Here is a 16,726-nt window from a genome sequence, read left to right on the forward strand (position 1 = left end):
CCCCAGCACTGTGAACTCTCGTGGGATACTCTTACAAGGTCTTGTTATTCTTACCCGTGGCACTTGCAGATATGTTTTACTTTCTGGCTATCCTGACGCATGAAACAGGAAATAAGGGCTTTGCCTTTAGTAATAAGAAAAGGCACATCTCCTCTCATCCTATATAGGAAGCAGGCCACTGCGTCCACACTTGGATCAGCAGCATCATGCCTCCAAATCACATTCTGCTGTCAGAGCATTTCTATGGACAAGGTCTGACATCTCAACTTGACCATGAAGACCCCTCTGCCTGTTGTCTCAAGGCCTGTCCACTCTGGGGCCTTCCAGTCATGTAGCCTGTGCTCTCGGGCTTCCCCCAAGCCATGTCAGGGCTCAGTCCAGTATAGAAGGCCATCTTCTGCCTTCACCAGCACCTTCTCTTCACTGTCTTTTGCCACATCCTATTCCCTATCTGCCTGTTAAGGGTGTGTCTCACTTATCAGTTCCATGAGGTCACAGAGGGAATCAGCTTTGGTGACAGTGGCCACAGTTCTTCAGAGCCTGGTCTAGTGCAGTATGTGTACTAGACATTCAAATAAAAACAATTATTTTTTTTAGATAGATTTTTTTTTTCAGAGCTGGGGACCGAACCCAGGGCCTTGCGCTTGCTAGGCAAGTGCTCTACCACTGAGCTAAATCCCCAACCCTTAGATAGATTTTTTAAAAAGGATTTATTTATTTATATGAATACACTGTTGCTGTTTTCAGACGCACCAGAAGAGGGCATCAGATCCTTTTACAGATGATTGTGAGCCACCATGTGGTTGCTGGGAATTGAACTCAGGACCTCTGGAAGATCACTCAGTGCTCTTAACTGCTGAACCATCTCTCCAGCCTGAGATAGATCTTCTAGCTGAGCCTGGCTTCCAATCCTTTCTTGTGTTAAGTTGAACCCAATGGGAAGAAAACGTTGACAGAGCCGTATGGATAGATCACCAAGTGTGGAAGCATGAGCTGAGAAATCTGCTGAGGCTTCAGTAGCTAAGTGGTGACCCTTTAGCTAATACGAGCTTGTGCCTGTGTGCATGCAAGTAACTGAGATCGGAGAGGACATCAGATCTCCTAGAACTTGAATTACATGCAGGTGGTTATAATACACAGTGAGTGTGTGTGTGTGTGCGCGCACGCGCATGTGCGTGCGAATTAGTGCTCAACCAGGGATCACTAGGAACTCTCAGAGCACTGATCTTGTGTCTTAACTAGCAGGGAAGCCATGGGTTATCTTAGCACCTTGGTTGCACAAGTTCCTCCTCTATATGCAGGTGTCCCATTGCCATCTCCGTAAATGACTTCCATAAATGGTTTCATCCAGGCTTTAGACTCTACATCTTGACAAGTGGAATCCCACAGAGACTTACACGTACTGGGCTGGCTGCTGCGAATGTTAGATTCTATCAAGCACCTAAAACGGCATGGGTCAGGTGATATGTAGAAGCAACCAATGAGTTTTGTTTTGTTTTGTTTTTTTTCTCAGCCCCAGGGTTTACACTTTCATGACAGCCCAGAAACTACCGTTTCGTCTACAGCATTAATTATCCTGATTTTATGAAGTTCTGAGAATGTATTCATTCCAAAAATAGCTTTATTTCTTCTCGTATGTTTATTTCTGTGTGTGACCCAGACTATTGATGGCCCTACTCTTATTGTGCTCCACACTTACCTATAAACCATCAATCACTGACAAGCTGCTGGGCCCACACCATCTTCATTTTCACCTTCAGACAGGAAAAGGGTTAGTTGGACAAGGCCTGACCTGCCCAAGATTAAACCTAGCAGCGGGGGTGGAGGCTTCAAGCACAGGCTTGGGTCCTTGCTCTCCAGGGCAAGTTCTGCCACTTCGGCAGGAGTTTTTTCCTTCTCCAGTCCGGCTATAATCGCGATTCAGAGCCACCACTAGAGAGAGCTGGCGGTGGGCTGTGCACCCTTTCTGTGCTCTAGTGACCTCTCCAATTGAGTCCTCTTTGGTGTCCCCCTCCCAGTCCCTTCTTGGTCTACCCGGTCTCTCCGGCCAGGCGTGGGACACGAGGGTACTGAGCCTTGGCTGCAGTCTCCAAGAGTCTAGGTCAGTCCTCCGCCAGCAGCCAGGCCCATCCTGCGGGGGGTCCCCGGGCCCGCCTCCCGCCCACGTGGCCCGCCCGGCCTCCAAGGCTCCGGCCCCGCCCCGCCCCGGGGAGTCGTCCCCGCAGTCACCGCTGCGGCCCTGTGCTCCAACCCAGCAGGGCCGAGTCAGCGGGCGAGGTAAGAGCCGCAGGAACATCGCGTCGCCTGATCGTCCTTTCACCCGCTGCCCCCACCAGAGAAGAGTCCCCATGGCCACTCTGGGGCACGTTGGATAGACAGTGCCACTGCCTGCTTCTGCCCGCGTCCGCTCCTGCCGGGGACCCCGACTTCGGTCCTCCGATAGCTCCTGGGAGAAAGTTCTTGGAGCCACTTCCGGGAGGGAGGCGCCACCTGTCTGGGGCGCACCCTGACGCTGGACTTGTCCAGGTCAGTGTCTCTGGTCACTTGGCCGGGTCGCGGGTACCACCACCGTCAGCCAAGATCCTTATTCTGGAGACCGCGTCTTTTAAACTGCGCAGCGGACAGTCTTGAGATGGGAGGCGCCCGCCCAGAGCTGAAGGTGATCCGGAACGCCTTGTAGCCAGAAGCTAGTGAGCGTTTTCTGAGGGTAGAAAAGATTGGAGCCGGGTTTGAATCCAGGTTCCCTTGGGCTTTGCGTGGTGAAGGGCGGCCCTGGCGCCAGTAGTGTCTTATCCTGGCTGGAAGGGTGCGGGAACAGAGCAGCTTGTTCCTAGAGGACTTGGCTTGCTCCGTTTATTGCTTGAACCAGGCTTGCTTCCAGAATCCAGCAAGGATGTGAATAGAAGTTGTCCGGAATGCACCGGTGGAAACTGGAAGCCTTTCTTGCACTACACAGGTGTATACCTTGTTCCCTAGGGGAAGAGGATTTTGCTGTGGTTGTCTTGGCTGTTTCATAGTTACCCTGCACGTCTGTGCTGCCATAGCTTCATCTCTAAGAGAGGGGTGACACTAGCACAAAGCTTTAACGGTTTCATAAGGTTATCTGACCACCATACTGATCTGCTCCAGGTGAATTCTCTCTCTGTGTTGCCTTCTTGTTATGACTGGCATCAGTGTCATAGTGGGCTCAGGTCTTCAGCTTCCCGATAAGGTGACATGCAAGTCCATGCCTCTTCCTCTTTTGCTTGGGCTCTGACCTTACCTATCCAGCACCATGATGCTCTGTTCAGATTAGAAAACTTGCCTTTGTAAGAATGTCTCCTATAGCTAACCACCTTGCACAAAGTGTATCTGAGAATGTGGGATTAGACCTAACCTTTGTCAAGGATATATATTGCTGGGAAAGGGGGTCTTGGATGTACTGGAGACTACGGTGTTTGCCTTTGGGGTTCAGAATGGATGAGGTTTCTCTGGAATTCCTCTTAGCATTGGGGCCATAGTCAGCTGACATCAGTGTCTAAGTTGAGTCTTCTTCCGAGGCCAGGAGTCTGCTCTTGTCTGGTTCTCAACGGTCCTATCACCTAGAGCAGAATGAAGGTATCCTGCATCGTTTGGTGTCCTTCTGGACTGCACCTGTTTAGTTTCTTTCTGGAACTTTGAAAACAGGAGTGCTGACTAGGGTTCTGGAATCCTCTCGAAAATGACGCATACTCACTGCAAGGAGCCTGTGTGCCACAGAAGTGGATTCTGAATCACCTGTGAGTCCTAACAGGTCCTCACGGCTGTCCAGGACAGACTGACACTTTGGGGGAGTGGAGGCGGGACATGTGTGCTGTTTTCTCTGTGTGCTTGGAGCACACATGTCATAGGTACGAGTCTACTGGAGCAGCAGGCCAAGCGACTATCTGGGCAAAGATGGTGGCAGGTCCTGGGTTAGGGACCATAAGCATTTGTGGGGCCTATAGGATGGGATTCAGCTAATGGAAATCTGAGTTTGGGGTGTCTAAGCCTCCCAAATGCTGGCATTCCAAGTGTGAGCCTCTGATCTCCATGAGAGTAGTAGTGTTGAAACTCTTTAAAGGCAGGAACTTACAACCGTCTGACATAGCTGGTTTCGCTGAGACAAGTAAGTTATGGGGATGAAGAACCAAAGGCCCTGTGCCCCTCTGAGGGTAAGATGTGGCCTCGAGACCTGCTGCTCTTGTTCTTCCTGTCAATTTCACTTCCTGATTGGCTTTCCATTCATACCCAGCCAAGACAGCTGTCCGCACTTCTTGCTATCCCTGAAGTCCCTGTGCTCCAGCCAGGACTCAGGGTGCCACTGAGTCCCGGGTGAGCTGCAGGCAAAGCAAGGGGGTGCTCGGGAGGCTGAGGCAGGAGGATCAGGAGTTCAAGGCCAGCCTGTTTCTAGGAACCAAGACAGGCAATAAGAAAGAGAACAAAAAAGAGGAGGGAGGAAAGAAAGAAAAATGAAAGGCACGGCCATAATCTAGAAGCTCTCAAGGCCAAGGTCTGGGTTGCTCAGGCCCTGATGCTGCATTGGGGTGGGGGGGGGGGGGTGGGGTGGGGGTGGGGGGGGTGGGGTGGGGTTGTTTATCTTTTTTGTTTTTTTATTTTTGTACTTCTGTTCTTCCCTGATCTTTTCTGAATTATTCTTAAGTCGATTTATTCATTGTGGTCTTTATCGTGCTGACTGAAAACTTTGGACCCTTAATCTTAAATCTTAAGGATTTCTGCAAATATTCTCTGATTTGTATTACTTGACGTCTATAATCAAAGAGATGGGAAATGAAGTAGCTGTGTCTGGTCCTGATTCATTGAGATTTCCTTGGGACACATACACGGTCAGTCAGTCAGTCAGACGGACAGACGGACAGATGTGAGCCTAGGTGTGTGAGCCTAGGTGTGTGAGCCTAGGTGTGTGAGCCTAGGTATATGAGCCTAGGTGTGTGAGCCTAGGTGTGTGAGCCTAGGTATATGGGCAGATACATATGGGGCTCACCCAGGCTGGCCTCAAACTCCCTATGTAGATGAACCGACCTTGTACTTCTGATATTCCTGCTTCTGCCTTTTGGAGGTGTGAATGACCTCACCTTGTTTATATGATGCTGGGGGTTGAGCCCCTGGCTTTGTACATATTAGGCAAGCACTCTACCACCCAAGCCACATTGCCAGCTGGCCTCTTGAACACAGGGTCAGTCTGGTTGAACTTGAGAATGGGAAGGGAGTGAGGCAGTGTAGGAAGGGGGCCCTCCCCTCATCCTAACCAATGGCATCATGCGTATGATGTTGGATGGGAAAGCTGGTACTCCCTTTGACCAGGGGCTGTGAGCTTTGCAGCCATGCAGCGAGTTGGATCCTCCCAGAGGGTTGGGAGGCAGTAGTGTCAGTGGAGAAGCTGGTTCTAAAGGTCTCCTGTAGGACTCGCCTGAGTGCACAGTTCACTGCTTTTGGTTGAATTGCTGGCACTGGTGTAATGCCAGCACATAGTAGAGTCATGGGGTACGGGGGACAATGCCTGGACCTCTGGGTAACCATAGAACACAGGCTGGAGGAGCCAGTGCCTTTATTTCTCGAATGTCTCCCGACTTTTCAGAGGTGTGCTCACAAGTTGAGGCAGAGGTAGATGTACAGCCAAGTTGAAATCAGTATGTCCCAGAAAGATATGCACATGGCCAGAAAGGAAGAAGGACAGAGAAAGTTCACAGCCTCCGAGGGTCACGCGTCTTTGATGTGGGGGCTGCCTCTAAGTTCGTCATGGTCTTCAGCTGCCTCTCACCCACAGTCACCCTCAGGATAGCCAAGGGGAGCCTTGCCGAGGTGACAGAAACCTCAGAGATCGCCTCCCCCTAGCGGTCATTCCTCTGCCTGTTCTTTTTTTTTTTTTTTTTTGGTTCTTTTTTTTTTCGGAGCTGGGGACCGAACCCAGGGCCTTGCGCTTCCTAGGCAAGCGCTCTACCGCTGAGCTAAATCCCCAACCCCTCCTCTGCCTGTTGTTTCACTCCACTCAGCTCCCAGGATGCTGCTGCTCTATCGCCACCCCCTCCCTCCTTAGCCCAAGAAATTCTGGCCATCTTCTTATTGTGTACAACTATAAGTTGTAGAGTAGAATGGGGAGTGGTGCTGCTTATTCATAATCTCAGTACTTGGGAGGCGGAGGCAGGGGATCTGGAGTTCAGGGTCATCCTTGGCTGTAGATTGAGTTTGAATCTGAGGCCATCCTGAATTGCATAACACCCGGTAACAATCATATAAATGTTGTAGAATAAAAAAAAAATGTTCTTCTTTTTCCAACCACCAGCGCTTCCAGAGAAAATATGTGCTCATTTTTATATGCAGGTGGGTGTGCCTGAGTAGCAGTGTGTGTGTGTGTGTGTGTGTGTGTGTGTGTGCATGTGTGCATATGCTCCCATACCTGTGCCATTGTATGTGTGTGGAGAGGAAAGGACAATTTGTGGAACGGGTCCCTCCTTCCACCTTGTGAGTCTAAGGGATTGAACTCAGGTCATCGGGCTTGGGAGCAGGTGCCCTTCCCTGCTAAGCCATCTGTAAAAGCTATCATCGTACTTGAATCACTTAAATGTATTATTCGACCATTAACTTTTCTCCATTTATCTATGTGTAAGAGCGCTTTCTCTATCCATGTGTAGGTAAAACTTTACATAAACCTGCGTGGGCATATATTTCTTTTCTCTTGAATACATGTAGCAGAGCAGTAGGCTTGTCTTTTGGGGGGTGGTAGTGATACTGAGCATTGTATTCAGGGTCTCTCACATTCTACGCATGTGCTCCATGCTTAGCTTCATGTGCAGCCCCAGTTACGGGGTCACATGGTAACACCGTTTGGAAAGCATAGTTGATAGCAATGGCAGCAGCTTACAGCCCCACACCAGGGAATGTGAGTTTCAGGTTCTCCACATCCTAATCACTATACATTCTCTGCCTTTGTGATCACTGCGGTCCTGGTGGCTGGCCCATGTTCTTGATGTGGCTTTTTTTGACTTGTCTCTCCCTCCTGTCTGATGATGAGGATAGAGAGAGATCTCTTCACGTGCTCAGGGGCCACCTGTGTAGCAGCTTCAGAGGAGCTTCTGTTGAGCCGCTTCTCTTCCTCCACGTTTAAGTGGTTTTCAGGAATCAAACTGAGGTTGCCAGGTGACTTACTTAGGGTTGTATTGCTGTAAAGAGACACCATGACCACAGCAATGCTTAAAAAGAAAAATGTTTAATTGTTCTGGCTTATAGTTTCTGAGGTTTAGTCCTTTGTTGTCATGGCAGCGTGCGGGCCGAAGTGATTCTGGAGAAGGAGCTGACAGTTCTAAATCTTCATCCTCAGGCAGCAGAGACTGTACACCACACTGGGCTTAGCTTGAACACAGGAGACCTCAAAGCATGCTCCCACAGTAACACACTTCCTCCAACAAGGCCATACCTCCTAATAGTGCCTCTCCTTCTGGGCCAGCATTCAGACACATGAGTCGGAGGGCCATTCCTATTCAAACCACCAAACCAGGCTTGCTTATGAGCCATTTTGCTGCCTCTCGTCTGCTTATTTTAAAATTGGATTATGCGTCTCTTTATTATGAGTTGAAATGGTTTTTATGTATTCTCGGTTCAGGTAAGTGCTTTTCAATATTTTTTTTTTATTTAAAAAATATTGTTTCCCTTTCTTGATAGTGTCTTTCAAAGCACAAGATCTTAATTTTGGTAAAATTTATATATTTTTAAAATCTTGCTTCAGTTTTTATTATCATACCTAGGAAACCTTGGCTTATTAAGGCCATAAATGTTTATGCCTACATTTTAGTATAAGAGTTTTATATTTCAGATCTGAGATTAAAGTCTTGGATCCACTGAGCTAACATTTGTGTGGTGTGAGGTAGAGATATCCAGCTTCAACTTCTTCTCTTCTTCCTTCTCCTCTTCTTCTTCCTTCTCCTCCTCTTCCATCATTATTTCTTCTTCTTCTTCTTCTTCTTCTTCTTCTTCTTCTTCTTCTTCTTCTTCTTCTTCTTCTTCTTCTTCTTCTTCTTCTTCTCCTCCTCCTCCTCCTCCTCCTCCTCCTCCTCCTCCTCTTCCTCCTCTTCTTCTTCTTCTTTTTCTTCTTCCTCCTCCTTCTCCTCCTCCTGTTCCTCCTCTTCTTCCTCCTCCTCTTCTTCTTCCTCCTTCTCCTCCTCTTCCTCCTCCTCCTCTTCCTCCTCCTCCTCCTCCTTTTTCCTTCTTTTCTTCTTCTTCTTTTGGAGACAAGGTCTTTCTATATAATCCTGGTTGCTGGGGACCTCTCCACATAAACCAGGCTGGTTTTAACTCACACAGATCTGCCTGTTTCTGCCACCCAAGTACTGAGACCAAAGTTGTAATAGGACCAAAGCCTTGGCCACCCGATCCCTCCAGTTTCATTCCTTTGTATGTTTCAGGAGACTGAGTTAGGAGGATCACAAAAGCCCAAGAATTTGTGGCCAGTCAGGGCTGTATAGCAAGACTCTGTCTTTAAAAACAAAGTTGCCAGCCCCGATGGCACACACCTTTAACCCCAGTACTCAAGAGGCAGAGGCTGGAGGAGCTCTGTGGGTTCAAGGCCAGCCTGGTTTGCATAGTGAGTTCTAGGCTAGCTGGACTCTGTGTCAAATAAAGACAAATCCCAGAGAATCCTCTGTTGTATTGTCTTAATGAGTTTGCTAAAAACTACAAAGGCAAGCATTTCTGCCTTCTCAATGCTGTCCCTTCACTGGTGTGTCTCCTGTGTCAGTGCTGAAGTGCATGTTTTCTGGACTGAGGCAGCCTTAGCATGACTTCTCAAACTTTGTCTTTTTTTCTAGCCTATTATTCTCTGACTCCTGTGAGTTTTAGGGTGAGCTTGTTGATGTCTGTAAAAAGGCAGCTGGGATTTTTAAAAAATCATTTCTATTTTTATTTATGCGTATGAGTCAGAGTCTCCGTCTACCTATGCCACATGTATGTGGGTGGTCAAAGAGGCCAGAAGGAGGCATTAGATCCCCTGGGACTAGTTAGGCTATTGTGAGGTGTCTGATGTAGGTGCCTGGAACCATCCTGGGGTCCTCTGGAAGAGAAAGGAACAAGCACACTTGAACTGCTGAGACATGTCTCTACCCATGGCTGAGATTTCAATAGGAGCTCTGGGGACAGTGTAGAGAGCTTGAGGAGTTTTGTCAGTTAGTAACACTTAGCATGGAACACGGAGTGCTCTTCCCTGGGAGTGAGTGTCCCTCACTCAGCTCATCCGATCACCAACCAACTCTGAGGAAGAAACATCCAGAGGCGGGGCTGCAGCCGTGCTGATACAAAGGCAGGAATGTAAACTGTTCCCCTTCTCTGTCCAACACAGTAACCCAGTGAGGTTAGTGGGAGTCCAAGGCTGCAGACCTTGGATAAGATGTTTCACTACTGAGTTGGTGAGATGGGGGGGTCTCCAGCGGCCCTGGCTTCCTTTATGCCAGGGGCGAGGACTACAGGGGTCTGGTAGCTTTGTATCACCCCACCCCTCAGAGAAGAGGTAAGAGCTGGGGGCCCTGTAGCCCCACAGAAGCCAGTTGGAAGTGAGAGTTGGACAGACATTATCAGTGTGTAGGTAGATTTCACTGGAGGAAAGCAACTTTTGTATCATAATTTGAAGAATGAAATAAAAATAATAAAAGGATAATGTCACATACTGCACGTTTAGTTTATATTCCTGCGTGTATTTATGTTTTCCAGATGTGTTCTGGCAGAAATCAGACTTTAGTCTTAAGGGACTAAAAAAATAAGTGACTACATTCCCATGGCTGGGAAGAAACCCCTTTCCCCCCTTTTTTGGGAGGAAACTTTGTATTCCAAATTTAAGTAACAATTTGGAAACTACAATTGAAACTTTGAATTTACTCACCCAGCTACAGTGAGGCGTCACCATTTTAAACAAAAGCATTGCTTCTCTGTGCTGTGTGTGCTTTGAGTTTTTATCAGTGTTTCAAAAGGGCAATTAAAACAATACTAACTGGGGCTGAGATTTTAATTTGTTTCGAAGGGAGATAGGTGCAATAGAAACTTTTGAAATCTTTAAAAATCTCAGCTCTCCTGGTTTAGCAGATGCTCCTCACTTAAGCTGTCACGTCAGGCAGTTCGTGGAGATTTTATTTCCACCCTTCAGTATGAGGGTGAGTGTACACGGAAACTTAGGGGAAAAACACAATGATACAATCAGGCCCCAAAACAAGGAAGCACGTTACAGAGCTGAGGCTTGGTGCCTTAACTCTTGCCCAGTTTGGAAGGTTCAGCTAAATGACCTTGGGTAACCTCTGCCTATGACACATCTCCAAGGGGTGGGGAGGACAGTTTCTCTCCAGCATGATTTTAAGTTTTACAAAAGCCTTTTGCAGCCCTGCGGCCTCTAGCGACTTTCTCAACAGATCACTTGCATTTGGTATGTTCTGGGCCAGCATTATGAGTCAGACAATATTTAGATGACCACCCATGTCCTTTTGCCGTGAGAGAGCTGGCAAGTGGGTAGGGGTTGGGGGAGATGCCTGGTTCTGCAGCATCAATGTAAATGTTAGTGGCTTTATCCCACAGTACCAATAAATGCAGGTAAAGAAAGTTTGCCCGTTATATTTTAGAATCAGATGCTAATGCTGCCGCTACCATATTTAATTAAACATTTGTTAGGTGGTAGGATGGGATAGCTTTTCACATTTGCTTTTTACTGGGGCCCGTCATAAGAAAGCAGTCTAGACTGTGTTCTCTGTGTGTATGTGTGCATTCAGATGTGCGCTTCAAGCAAAAGGACAGCGAAGCAGTCTCGTGCTCTGGAGTCTCGTATGATAATCCTTTTCTCTACTGGTCTAGATCGATGTTACCTTCCAATTGTGGTTGCTGGTTCCACTGAATTTATTTCACAAATGAATCAAAATGTGATCTCTGAAAAATGCTACGCTAGGCAGTTGTAGTCCTCATGCCAATCGCACAGAGCTATCACTGCTGTTTCGTAGGTGGAGAGACTGAAGCACAGAGAGGTGACGTGTCTAGGGTCATAGTGTTGGTGAAAGGAGGAGCTAGGATCTTTATTTTCCTTTTTAGTTTTTTGAGACAATATTTTACTATGTAGCTCAGGCTGGCCTTGAACGTACGCAGTTATAACTTAGTCCGTTGAGGTTGGAGGCCTATATTCCAATACCTGCTTCTGACCCTGGAAGTCAGAGTCCTATTACATGTTCATGGCATATCCAAAGCAAATTTTGGGGGTCTGAACCCCAGAGCCAGGAAAAACAAAAAAAGTTCATGGTCTGAATCCATATCATATACCTACCTCTGCCTAATGAATTGCTATATATCGGAAGAACTAGTCACAACATTACTGGGAAATTATTATCAGTTACCCATCATCTAAGATTTATGCAAATGACAAATGCAAGCACTATGAAGATCTGAATAAAACAGAGAGACTGTTTTTCTGGGTTGTCATATTTTGTGGTTTTTTTTAATCTTGTTCATCTGATGACTTGAAATTTCATGCAAGTTCTGGTCCTTAGAGATGGTTCTGATAGAAATCACATGTTTTGGGTGTCTGTTAGTATCTAGAGAGAAAAGTACAAGTAGAGTATATAATCTATCAGCTGTTTATTGAGAAATTTACTTTAAGGAATTGCTTATGTAGTTGTAGGGACCCCGCGAGTCTGCAGGGTGGCCAGCAGGCTAGGGACTCAGGAAAAGTCATAGTCCTGCAGGGTCAACTCTTGTTTGAGTTGATCAGTCAGATTCTGCCAACTTTGTTGTTGTTTGTTTTTGTTTTACAAGACAGGGTATCTCCATGTAGCCCAAGCTGTCCTAGAATTCACCGTGTATAAGGCTGGCCTTAAACTCAGAGATCTGCCTGTCTCTGCCTCCCAAGTGCTGGTATTAAAGGCATTCACCACCATGCCCAACCTGTTCAGGCTTTCAACTGGTTGAAGGAGGTCATCCCATACACTGGAGAATAATAAATCTGCTTTATAATAAACCTTTGTTTTACAGTAGCATGGTCACTTGGTTTAAACAAGCTGCTACTTCAAACTAACCATCTGAGAGAGTAGGATACTGCTTGTAGTTTTCAGAAGAAAGGACACAAGGCAGTAGGTAGGCATGTGGTTGTTACAGATAAGAGAATGTCGGAGATACACCCCCTTTCTTGTGACCAGTTCTAGCCTCCAACTCCCTTTTCATGTCTCCTGTCATCCAGACTGGCCTTGAACTTGCAATGTAGCTGAGGATGACCTTGAACTCCTGATCTTCCTCTTATGCCCTAATCCCAAGTGTAGCATTCGCAGGCGCAGAATACCATAGCCTGCTTCTTGGCCCCTCATGCAGTTGTGGACACACACTGCGAAAGGACACTTTGTAAAGACATTTTAGCATTTCCATCAAGGACAGACCATTTGTATGACCACGGCCCCATGGAACTGTAGTGAGACTGAACAATCCCTATTGCAGAGGGATGGCACAGCCATCAGAAAGATCATGCCTGATTCATGTTCATGGCGATGCCCATACAAACCACTTTGTGCCCCCAGCTGTAAGAAACATAGCGTGCATTGCATCTCAGTGGGATGCCTGGCACTTGACAGTGACAATAACAGCTACAATCCTGGCTTGTATATTGACCGTATCTTGTTTGTTTGTTTGTTTTTTCCATTTTTTAAAAAAAATTGGGTTATTTCTTATTTACATTTCAAATGTTATTCCCTTTCCCAGTTTCCTGTCCATCTGCCCCCTAGCCCCTCCCCCTCCCCTTCTATCAGGTTGTTCCCCTCCTCATCCACCCTCCCTTACCTCCCCCCCCCACAATCCTCTACACTGGGGGGTCCAACCTTGGCAGGACCAAGGGCTTCCCCTTCCACTGGTGCCCTGACCGTATCTTTTTAATATGTTGTGTGCAGGTGTATGTGCATGTTGTGGCGTGTATGTAGATGTCAGAGGACAACTGTGGGGGCTACTTCTCTTCTATCTGTTCCTGGGCTGTAGGAACTGAGCTCAGATCGTTAGGCTTGCCCATGTATTTTTTTTTTTACCGTTACTTCACTTTTACTTTTTAAAGTTTAGCTATGTATGGAGGCACAGCCCTATAGTCCCAAATATCGAAGAAGCCGAAGCAGGAAGGTTGAGCGCAGGGATTCAGAGCATAAGAGCTGTGGCTATCTGAGGCTTTCCAGGTGGTCATTTAGCCTATGTAAGAGTGACATTCCGGATGCCATGGGGTATCTCTGTAATCCCAGCACTCAGGAAGTGGAGGATCTTGAGTTTGAGGTCAGCTTGGATGCAAAAATCTGGGTTCTCAGTGGTAGACGACTTACCTAGTGTGTGTGAGGCCCTGAGCTAGATCTCTAGAACCATTCAAGAAAAACAAAAAGTCCTCCTCTCCGCACATCTCCTTCCAGTTTTCTTTTCTTTTTTTTTCAGGTTCTTTCAGTTCTCTAGCTTTCTGCCTCACACCCCCCCTCTCCCAGACAGAGTTTCTGAAACGTGGAGATCCACCCACTTCTGCCTCCCCAGTGCTGGGATCGAAGCTGTGCACCACCGCTGCCCGCTAAAGACTGATTTACTTACGCATTTTATAGATAAGGTACTTTGCATGTACATCTGCATACCAGAAGACAGCACCAGACAGTTGTGAGCTGCCGGGTGGTCGCTGAGAATTGAACCGAGGACTTGGGGGAGAGCAGGGAACGCTCTTGTCCACTGAGCCATCTCTCCAGTGTCTTTTGTTCTGAAAACAATGATGACGAGTGCATATGCCAGAGTTTATCACCTTCTTTGTGTGCGTTTGCTTGCCCAGGCGTGTTTCTTGTGGAGCCAGAGGTCAGGTGTGTTCCTCAACATCTCCACGCCTAATGTTTGACAACTGTATTTTATTATTATTTTTGAGAATTTCATACATAGGTACCATATTTGCACAACTCCTCCCCTTCCCTGTCCCCTTCAGCTCCTCCATGCCTTCCCAACCCCTTCTCTCCTTCATAACAGTTTCTAATTATTATATACACGTGAGCTCGATGCTCTTCCTGCTGCCCCATCTTCACCCTGCCGTCACAGAGGCTAACTCTCTGTTAGGTAAGCCTGTGTAAGCGCTTTATTTCATAAGTCGCCTTGGCCATGTGGTGTTTTATCAAAGCAATAGGTAAGTGACTAAGACACGGTCATCAGTTTTACCATGGTGAAAAAATCGAGACTAAGAAGAGTTGGTGTGAATACTACAGAGATGTTCCTGGAGTTGTTTTGGTTTTTTCCCCTTTATAGATTACAGGTAAATGATTTTAGAGCATGCGGTGAAAAAGCACGCACAGGAAAGAATTGGTGGGAATGATGATGATATTAGTGCCAGTGCTGATAGTGGTGATGCTGATAGTGGTGATGGTGGTGGTGGTGGTGGTGGTGATAGTGAAGATGGTGGTGGTGGTGGTGATGATGGTGGTGGTGGTGGTGGTGATGATGATGATGGTGGTGGTGGTGGTGGTGGTGATGATGGTGGTGATGGTGGTGGTGGTGGTGATGGTGGTGATGGTGGTGGTGGAGATGGTGGTGATGGTGGTGATGGTGATGGTCTAGATAATGGTGGTGGTGGTGGTGATGATGGTGGAGATGGTGGTGATGGTGGTGATGGCCGTAAGTGACAATGGATGTAAGGGTGATGTAAACTCACAGGACCCCAAGACTCCCCTGCATTTACTGCCACAATGGGATCTTGAGCTGCAAGTCAGCATCCCCTCAGGGGCCAGTGCTGGGGAAAGAGGATGATGTTCCCATGTTTCTTTAGTGATGTTGGACAGGGCAGCTGAACAGGGTCAGATGGGTGCAGCCCAGGACTGGAGTCCATGTGAGTCACAGCTCACCTCCTGTGGAACAAAGGGACCCAGCAGGGAGGGGCAGTGTGATGACTCAGAGGCCACTGCCGTTCCTCCCCCTCTCTGCTGGTTTCCTCTGTAGAGTGGAGAAATTCACCCCACTTTCTGGGCAGGCTGTCCCTCCAGAACGGAGTATGTATCTAGAGTCATTTTGACCTTAGAAATAGCTGCACTTGAATCACTAGAGTAGTGGTTCTCACTGTGGGTCGTGACCCCTTTCAGGGGTCGCCTAAGATCCTCAGAAAACACAAAGATATACATTATGTGTCATAAGAGTAGCAAAGTTACAGTTCTGAAGTAGCAATGAAAGCAGTTTGATGGTTGGGGGTCGCCATAGCATGAGGAAGGTGCATCACAAGGGTTACAGTGTTAGGAAGGCTGAGACTCACCGCCCTATAGTCTTTGCTGTCTGGCCCGACGCTCTTCTAGTCTGTTGCAAACCTTTCTGACAGTGTACGGGAACCTCAGCAGTCTCTCCTCCCAGAAAAATGAAATGGTTTTCTTGGGGGTGGAGCAGCCTGCCTCAGGCCATACGGGTGACAGAACCACACCTCGCCATCACCAGCTCAGGAGCTGGGACTTGCCAGTGTGCAAACACGTGGAAGGAGGCATCCCGAAATGTGATGTAGTTCCAGGCTACAGGCGAATGGAGATGTGGACAGTGCACTTGTGTTAGAAAATGCCCGGAATACTTCACAATGGAAAGACATTCTTGGCCTTGGTTGTGGGTCAGCATTCCAGAGCAGTTCTCACGTGTTAGGTACCAGAGGTGGCCCGTTGTGGCCACTGTGGGCTATCACAGATAGGGATGGTTCATGTAAGACGCTGATGCATCGTGGGAGTACCACACTCCTTGGAGCAAGCCGCCATCGTGGTGAAGATATATAGGTGTCAAATAGGTGTAGTGTGTCCATTGAGGACACAAACCATGACCCACACTTCTAAGACATTCTTGTTTTCTATGGCTGTATTGGAGTGTTGGGGATTTAGCTCAGTGGTAGAGTGCTTGCCTAGCAAGCTCAAGGCCCTGGGTTCTGTCCTCAGCTCTGTGGGTGGGGTGGGGTAGGGTGGGAGGAAGCCATATTGGTTTATAAGAAGAAATCATCTTTTCCAGGATCTGTATTTAAAAGAGATTATGGGAAATATGTAACCTCCCTTGTCATCCAGTTCTTTTTTGATGAATGTGACCATGACACCAGGCCTGAAGAGTCTTCTTATTCCCATAGATGTGGGACAAAGGAAACTGTTTTAATCAATATCTTAATCTTATCCCCTGCAATTTTAAACAAGTTGCTTACCTGTTGGCAAAAACCAACTGACCCATTTATGGGTCCTTCCTCAATTTTCCCTGATCTTTAATATTAATAGTAAAATTAGTGAGAACTTCAAGCACTCATTGTGTGTTTATATTCATCCATTCATTCATTCACTCAATCTACACGTATGTATTGAGCGATGTGACAGTAGGAACTTTCTCTACTGGGTGGAAGAAGTCATGAGTTTTGGAACAAGGACTGACAATATGGCTCAGTGGCTAAAGATGTCTGCTGCCAAGTCTAAGGACTTGAATTCAATTTCTGGGACCCGCATGGCAATAGAGAAGAACTGACCTCTGTAAGTTATCCTCCGACTTACATGTGTATGCACACACATGCATACATACATACATACATACATACACACATATACAATGTAAATTTAATAGCAATTAGGAGTGAGTTGCTTGTTGAAGTTGTATGATGTCCTTTCTATTTATAGGACACATTATAGTATCTTTACTTTTATACTTGAAAAAATACATAAAATATATCACTTACTGAAGGCAAGGTCCTGTGCCCGGTCCTTCTGGAGACGGTAGC

The 16,726-nt window shown here is 47.1% G+C and overlaps 1 protein-coding gene across 1 annotated transcript in view; it reads left to right on the plus strand.

Annotated features, from left to right (window-relative positions):
• Window positions 1-2,550: 2,550 nt before the first annotated feature.
• Window positions 2,551-16,726, plus strand: part of Arhgef3 (Rho guanine nucleotide exchange factor 3) — a 281,753-nt gene continuing 267,577 nt past the window's right edge. The window contains exon 1 of the mRNA XM_032918596.1: window positions 2,551-2,659. The gene's annotated coding sequence lies outside the window, so the exon portion shown is untranslated. The remainder of the gene's footprint in view (window positions 2,660-16,726) is intronic.

The sequence above is a fragment of the Rattus rattus genome, chromosome 13 (genome assembly GCF_011064425.1).
Source record: "Rattus rattus isolate New Zealand chromosome 13, Rrattus_CSIRO_v1, whole genome shotgun sequence".
NCBI classification, from domain to species: Eukaryota; Metazoa; Chordata; class Mammalia; order Rodentia; family Muridae; genus Rattus; species Rattus rattus.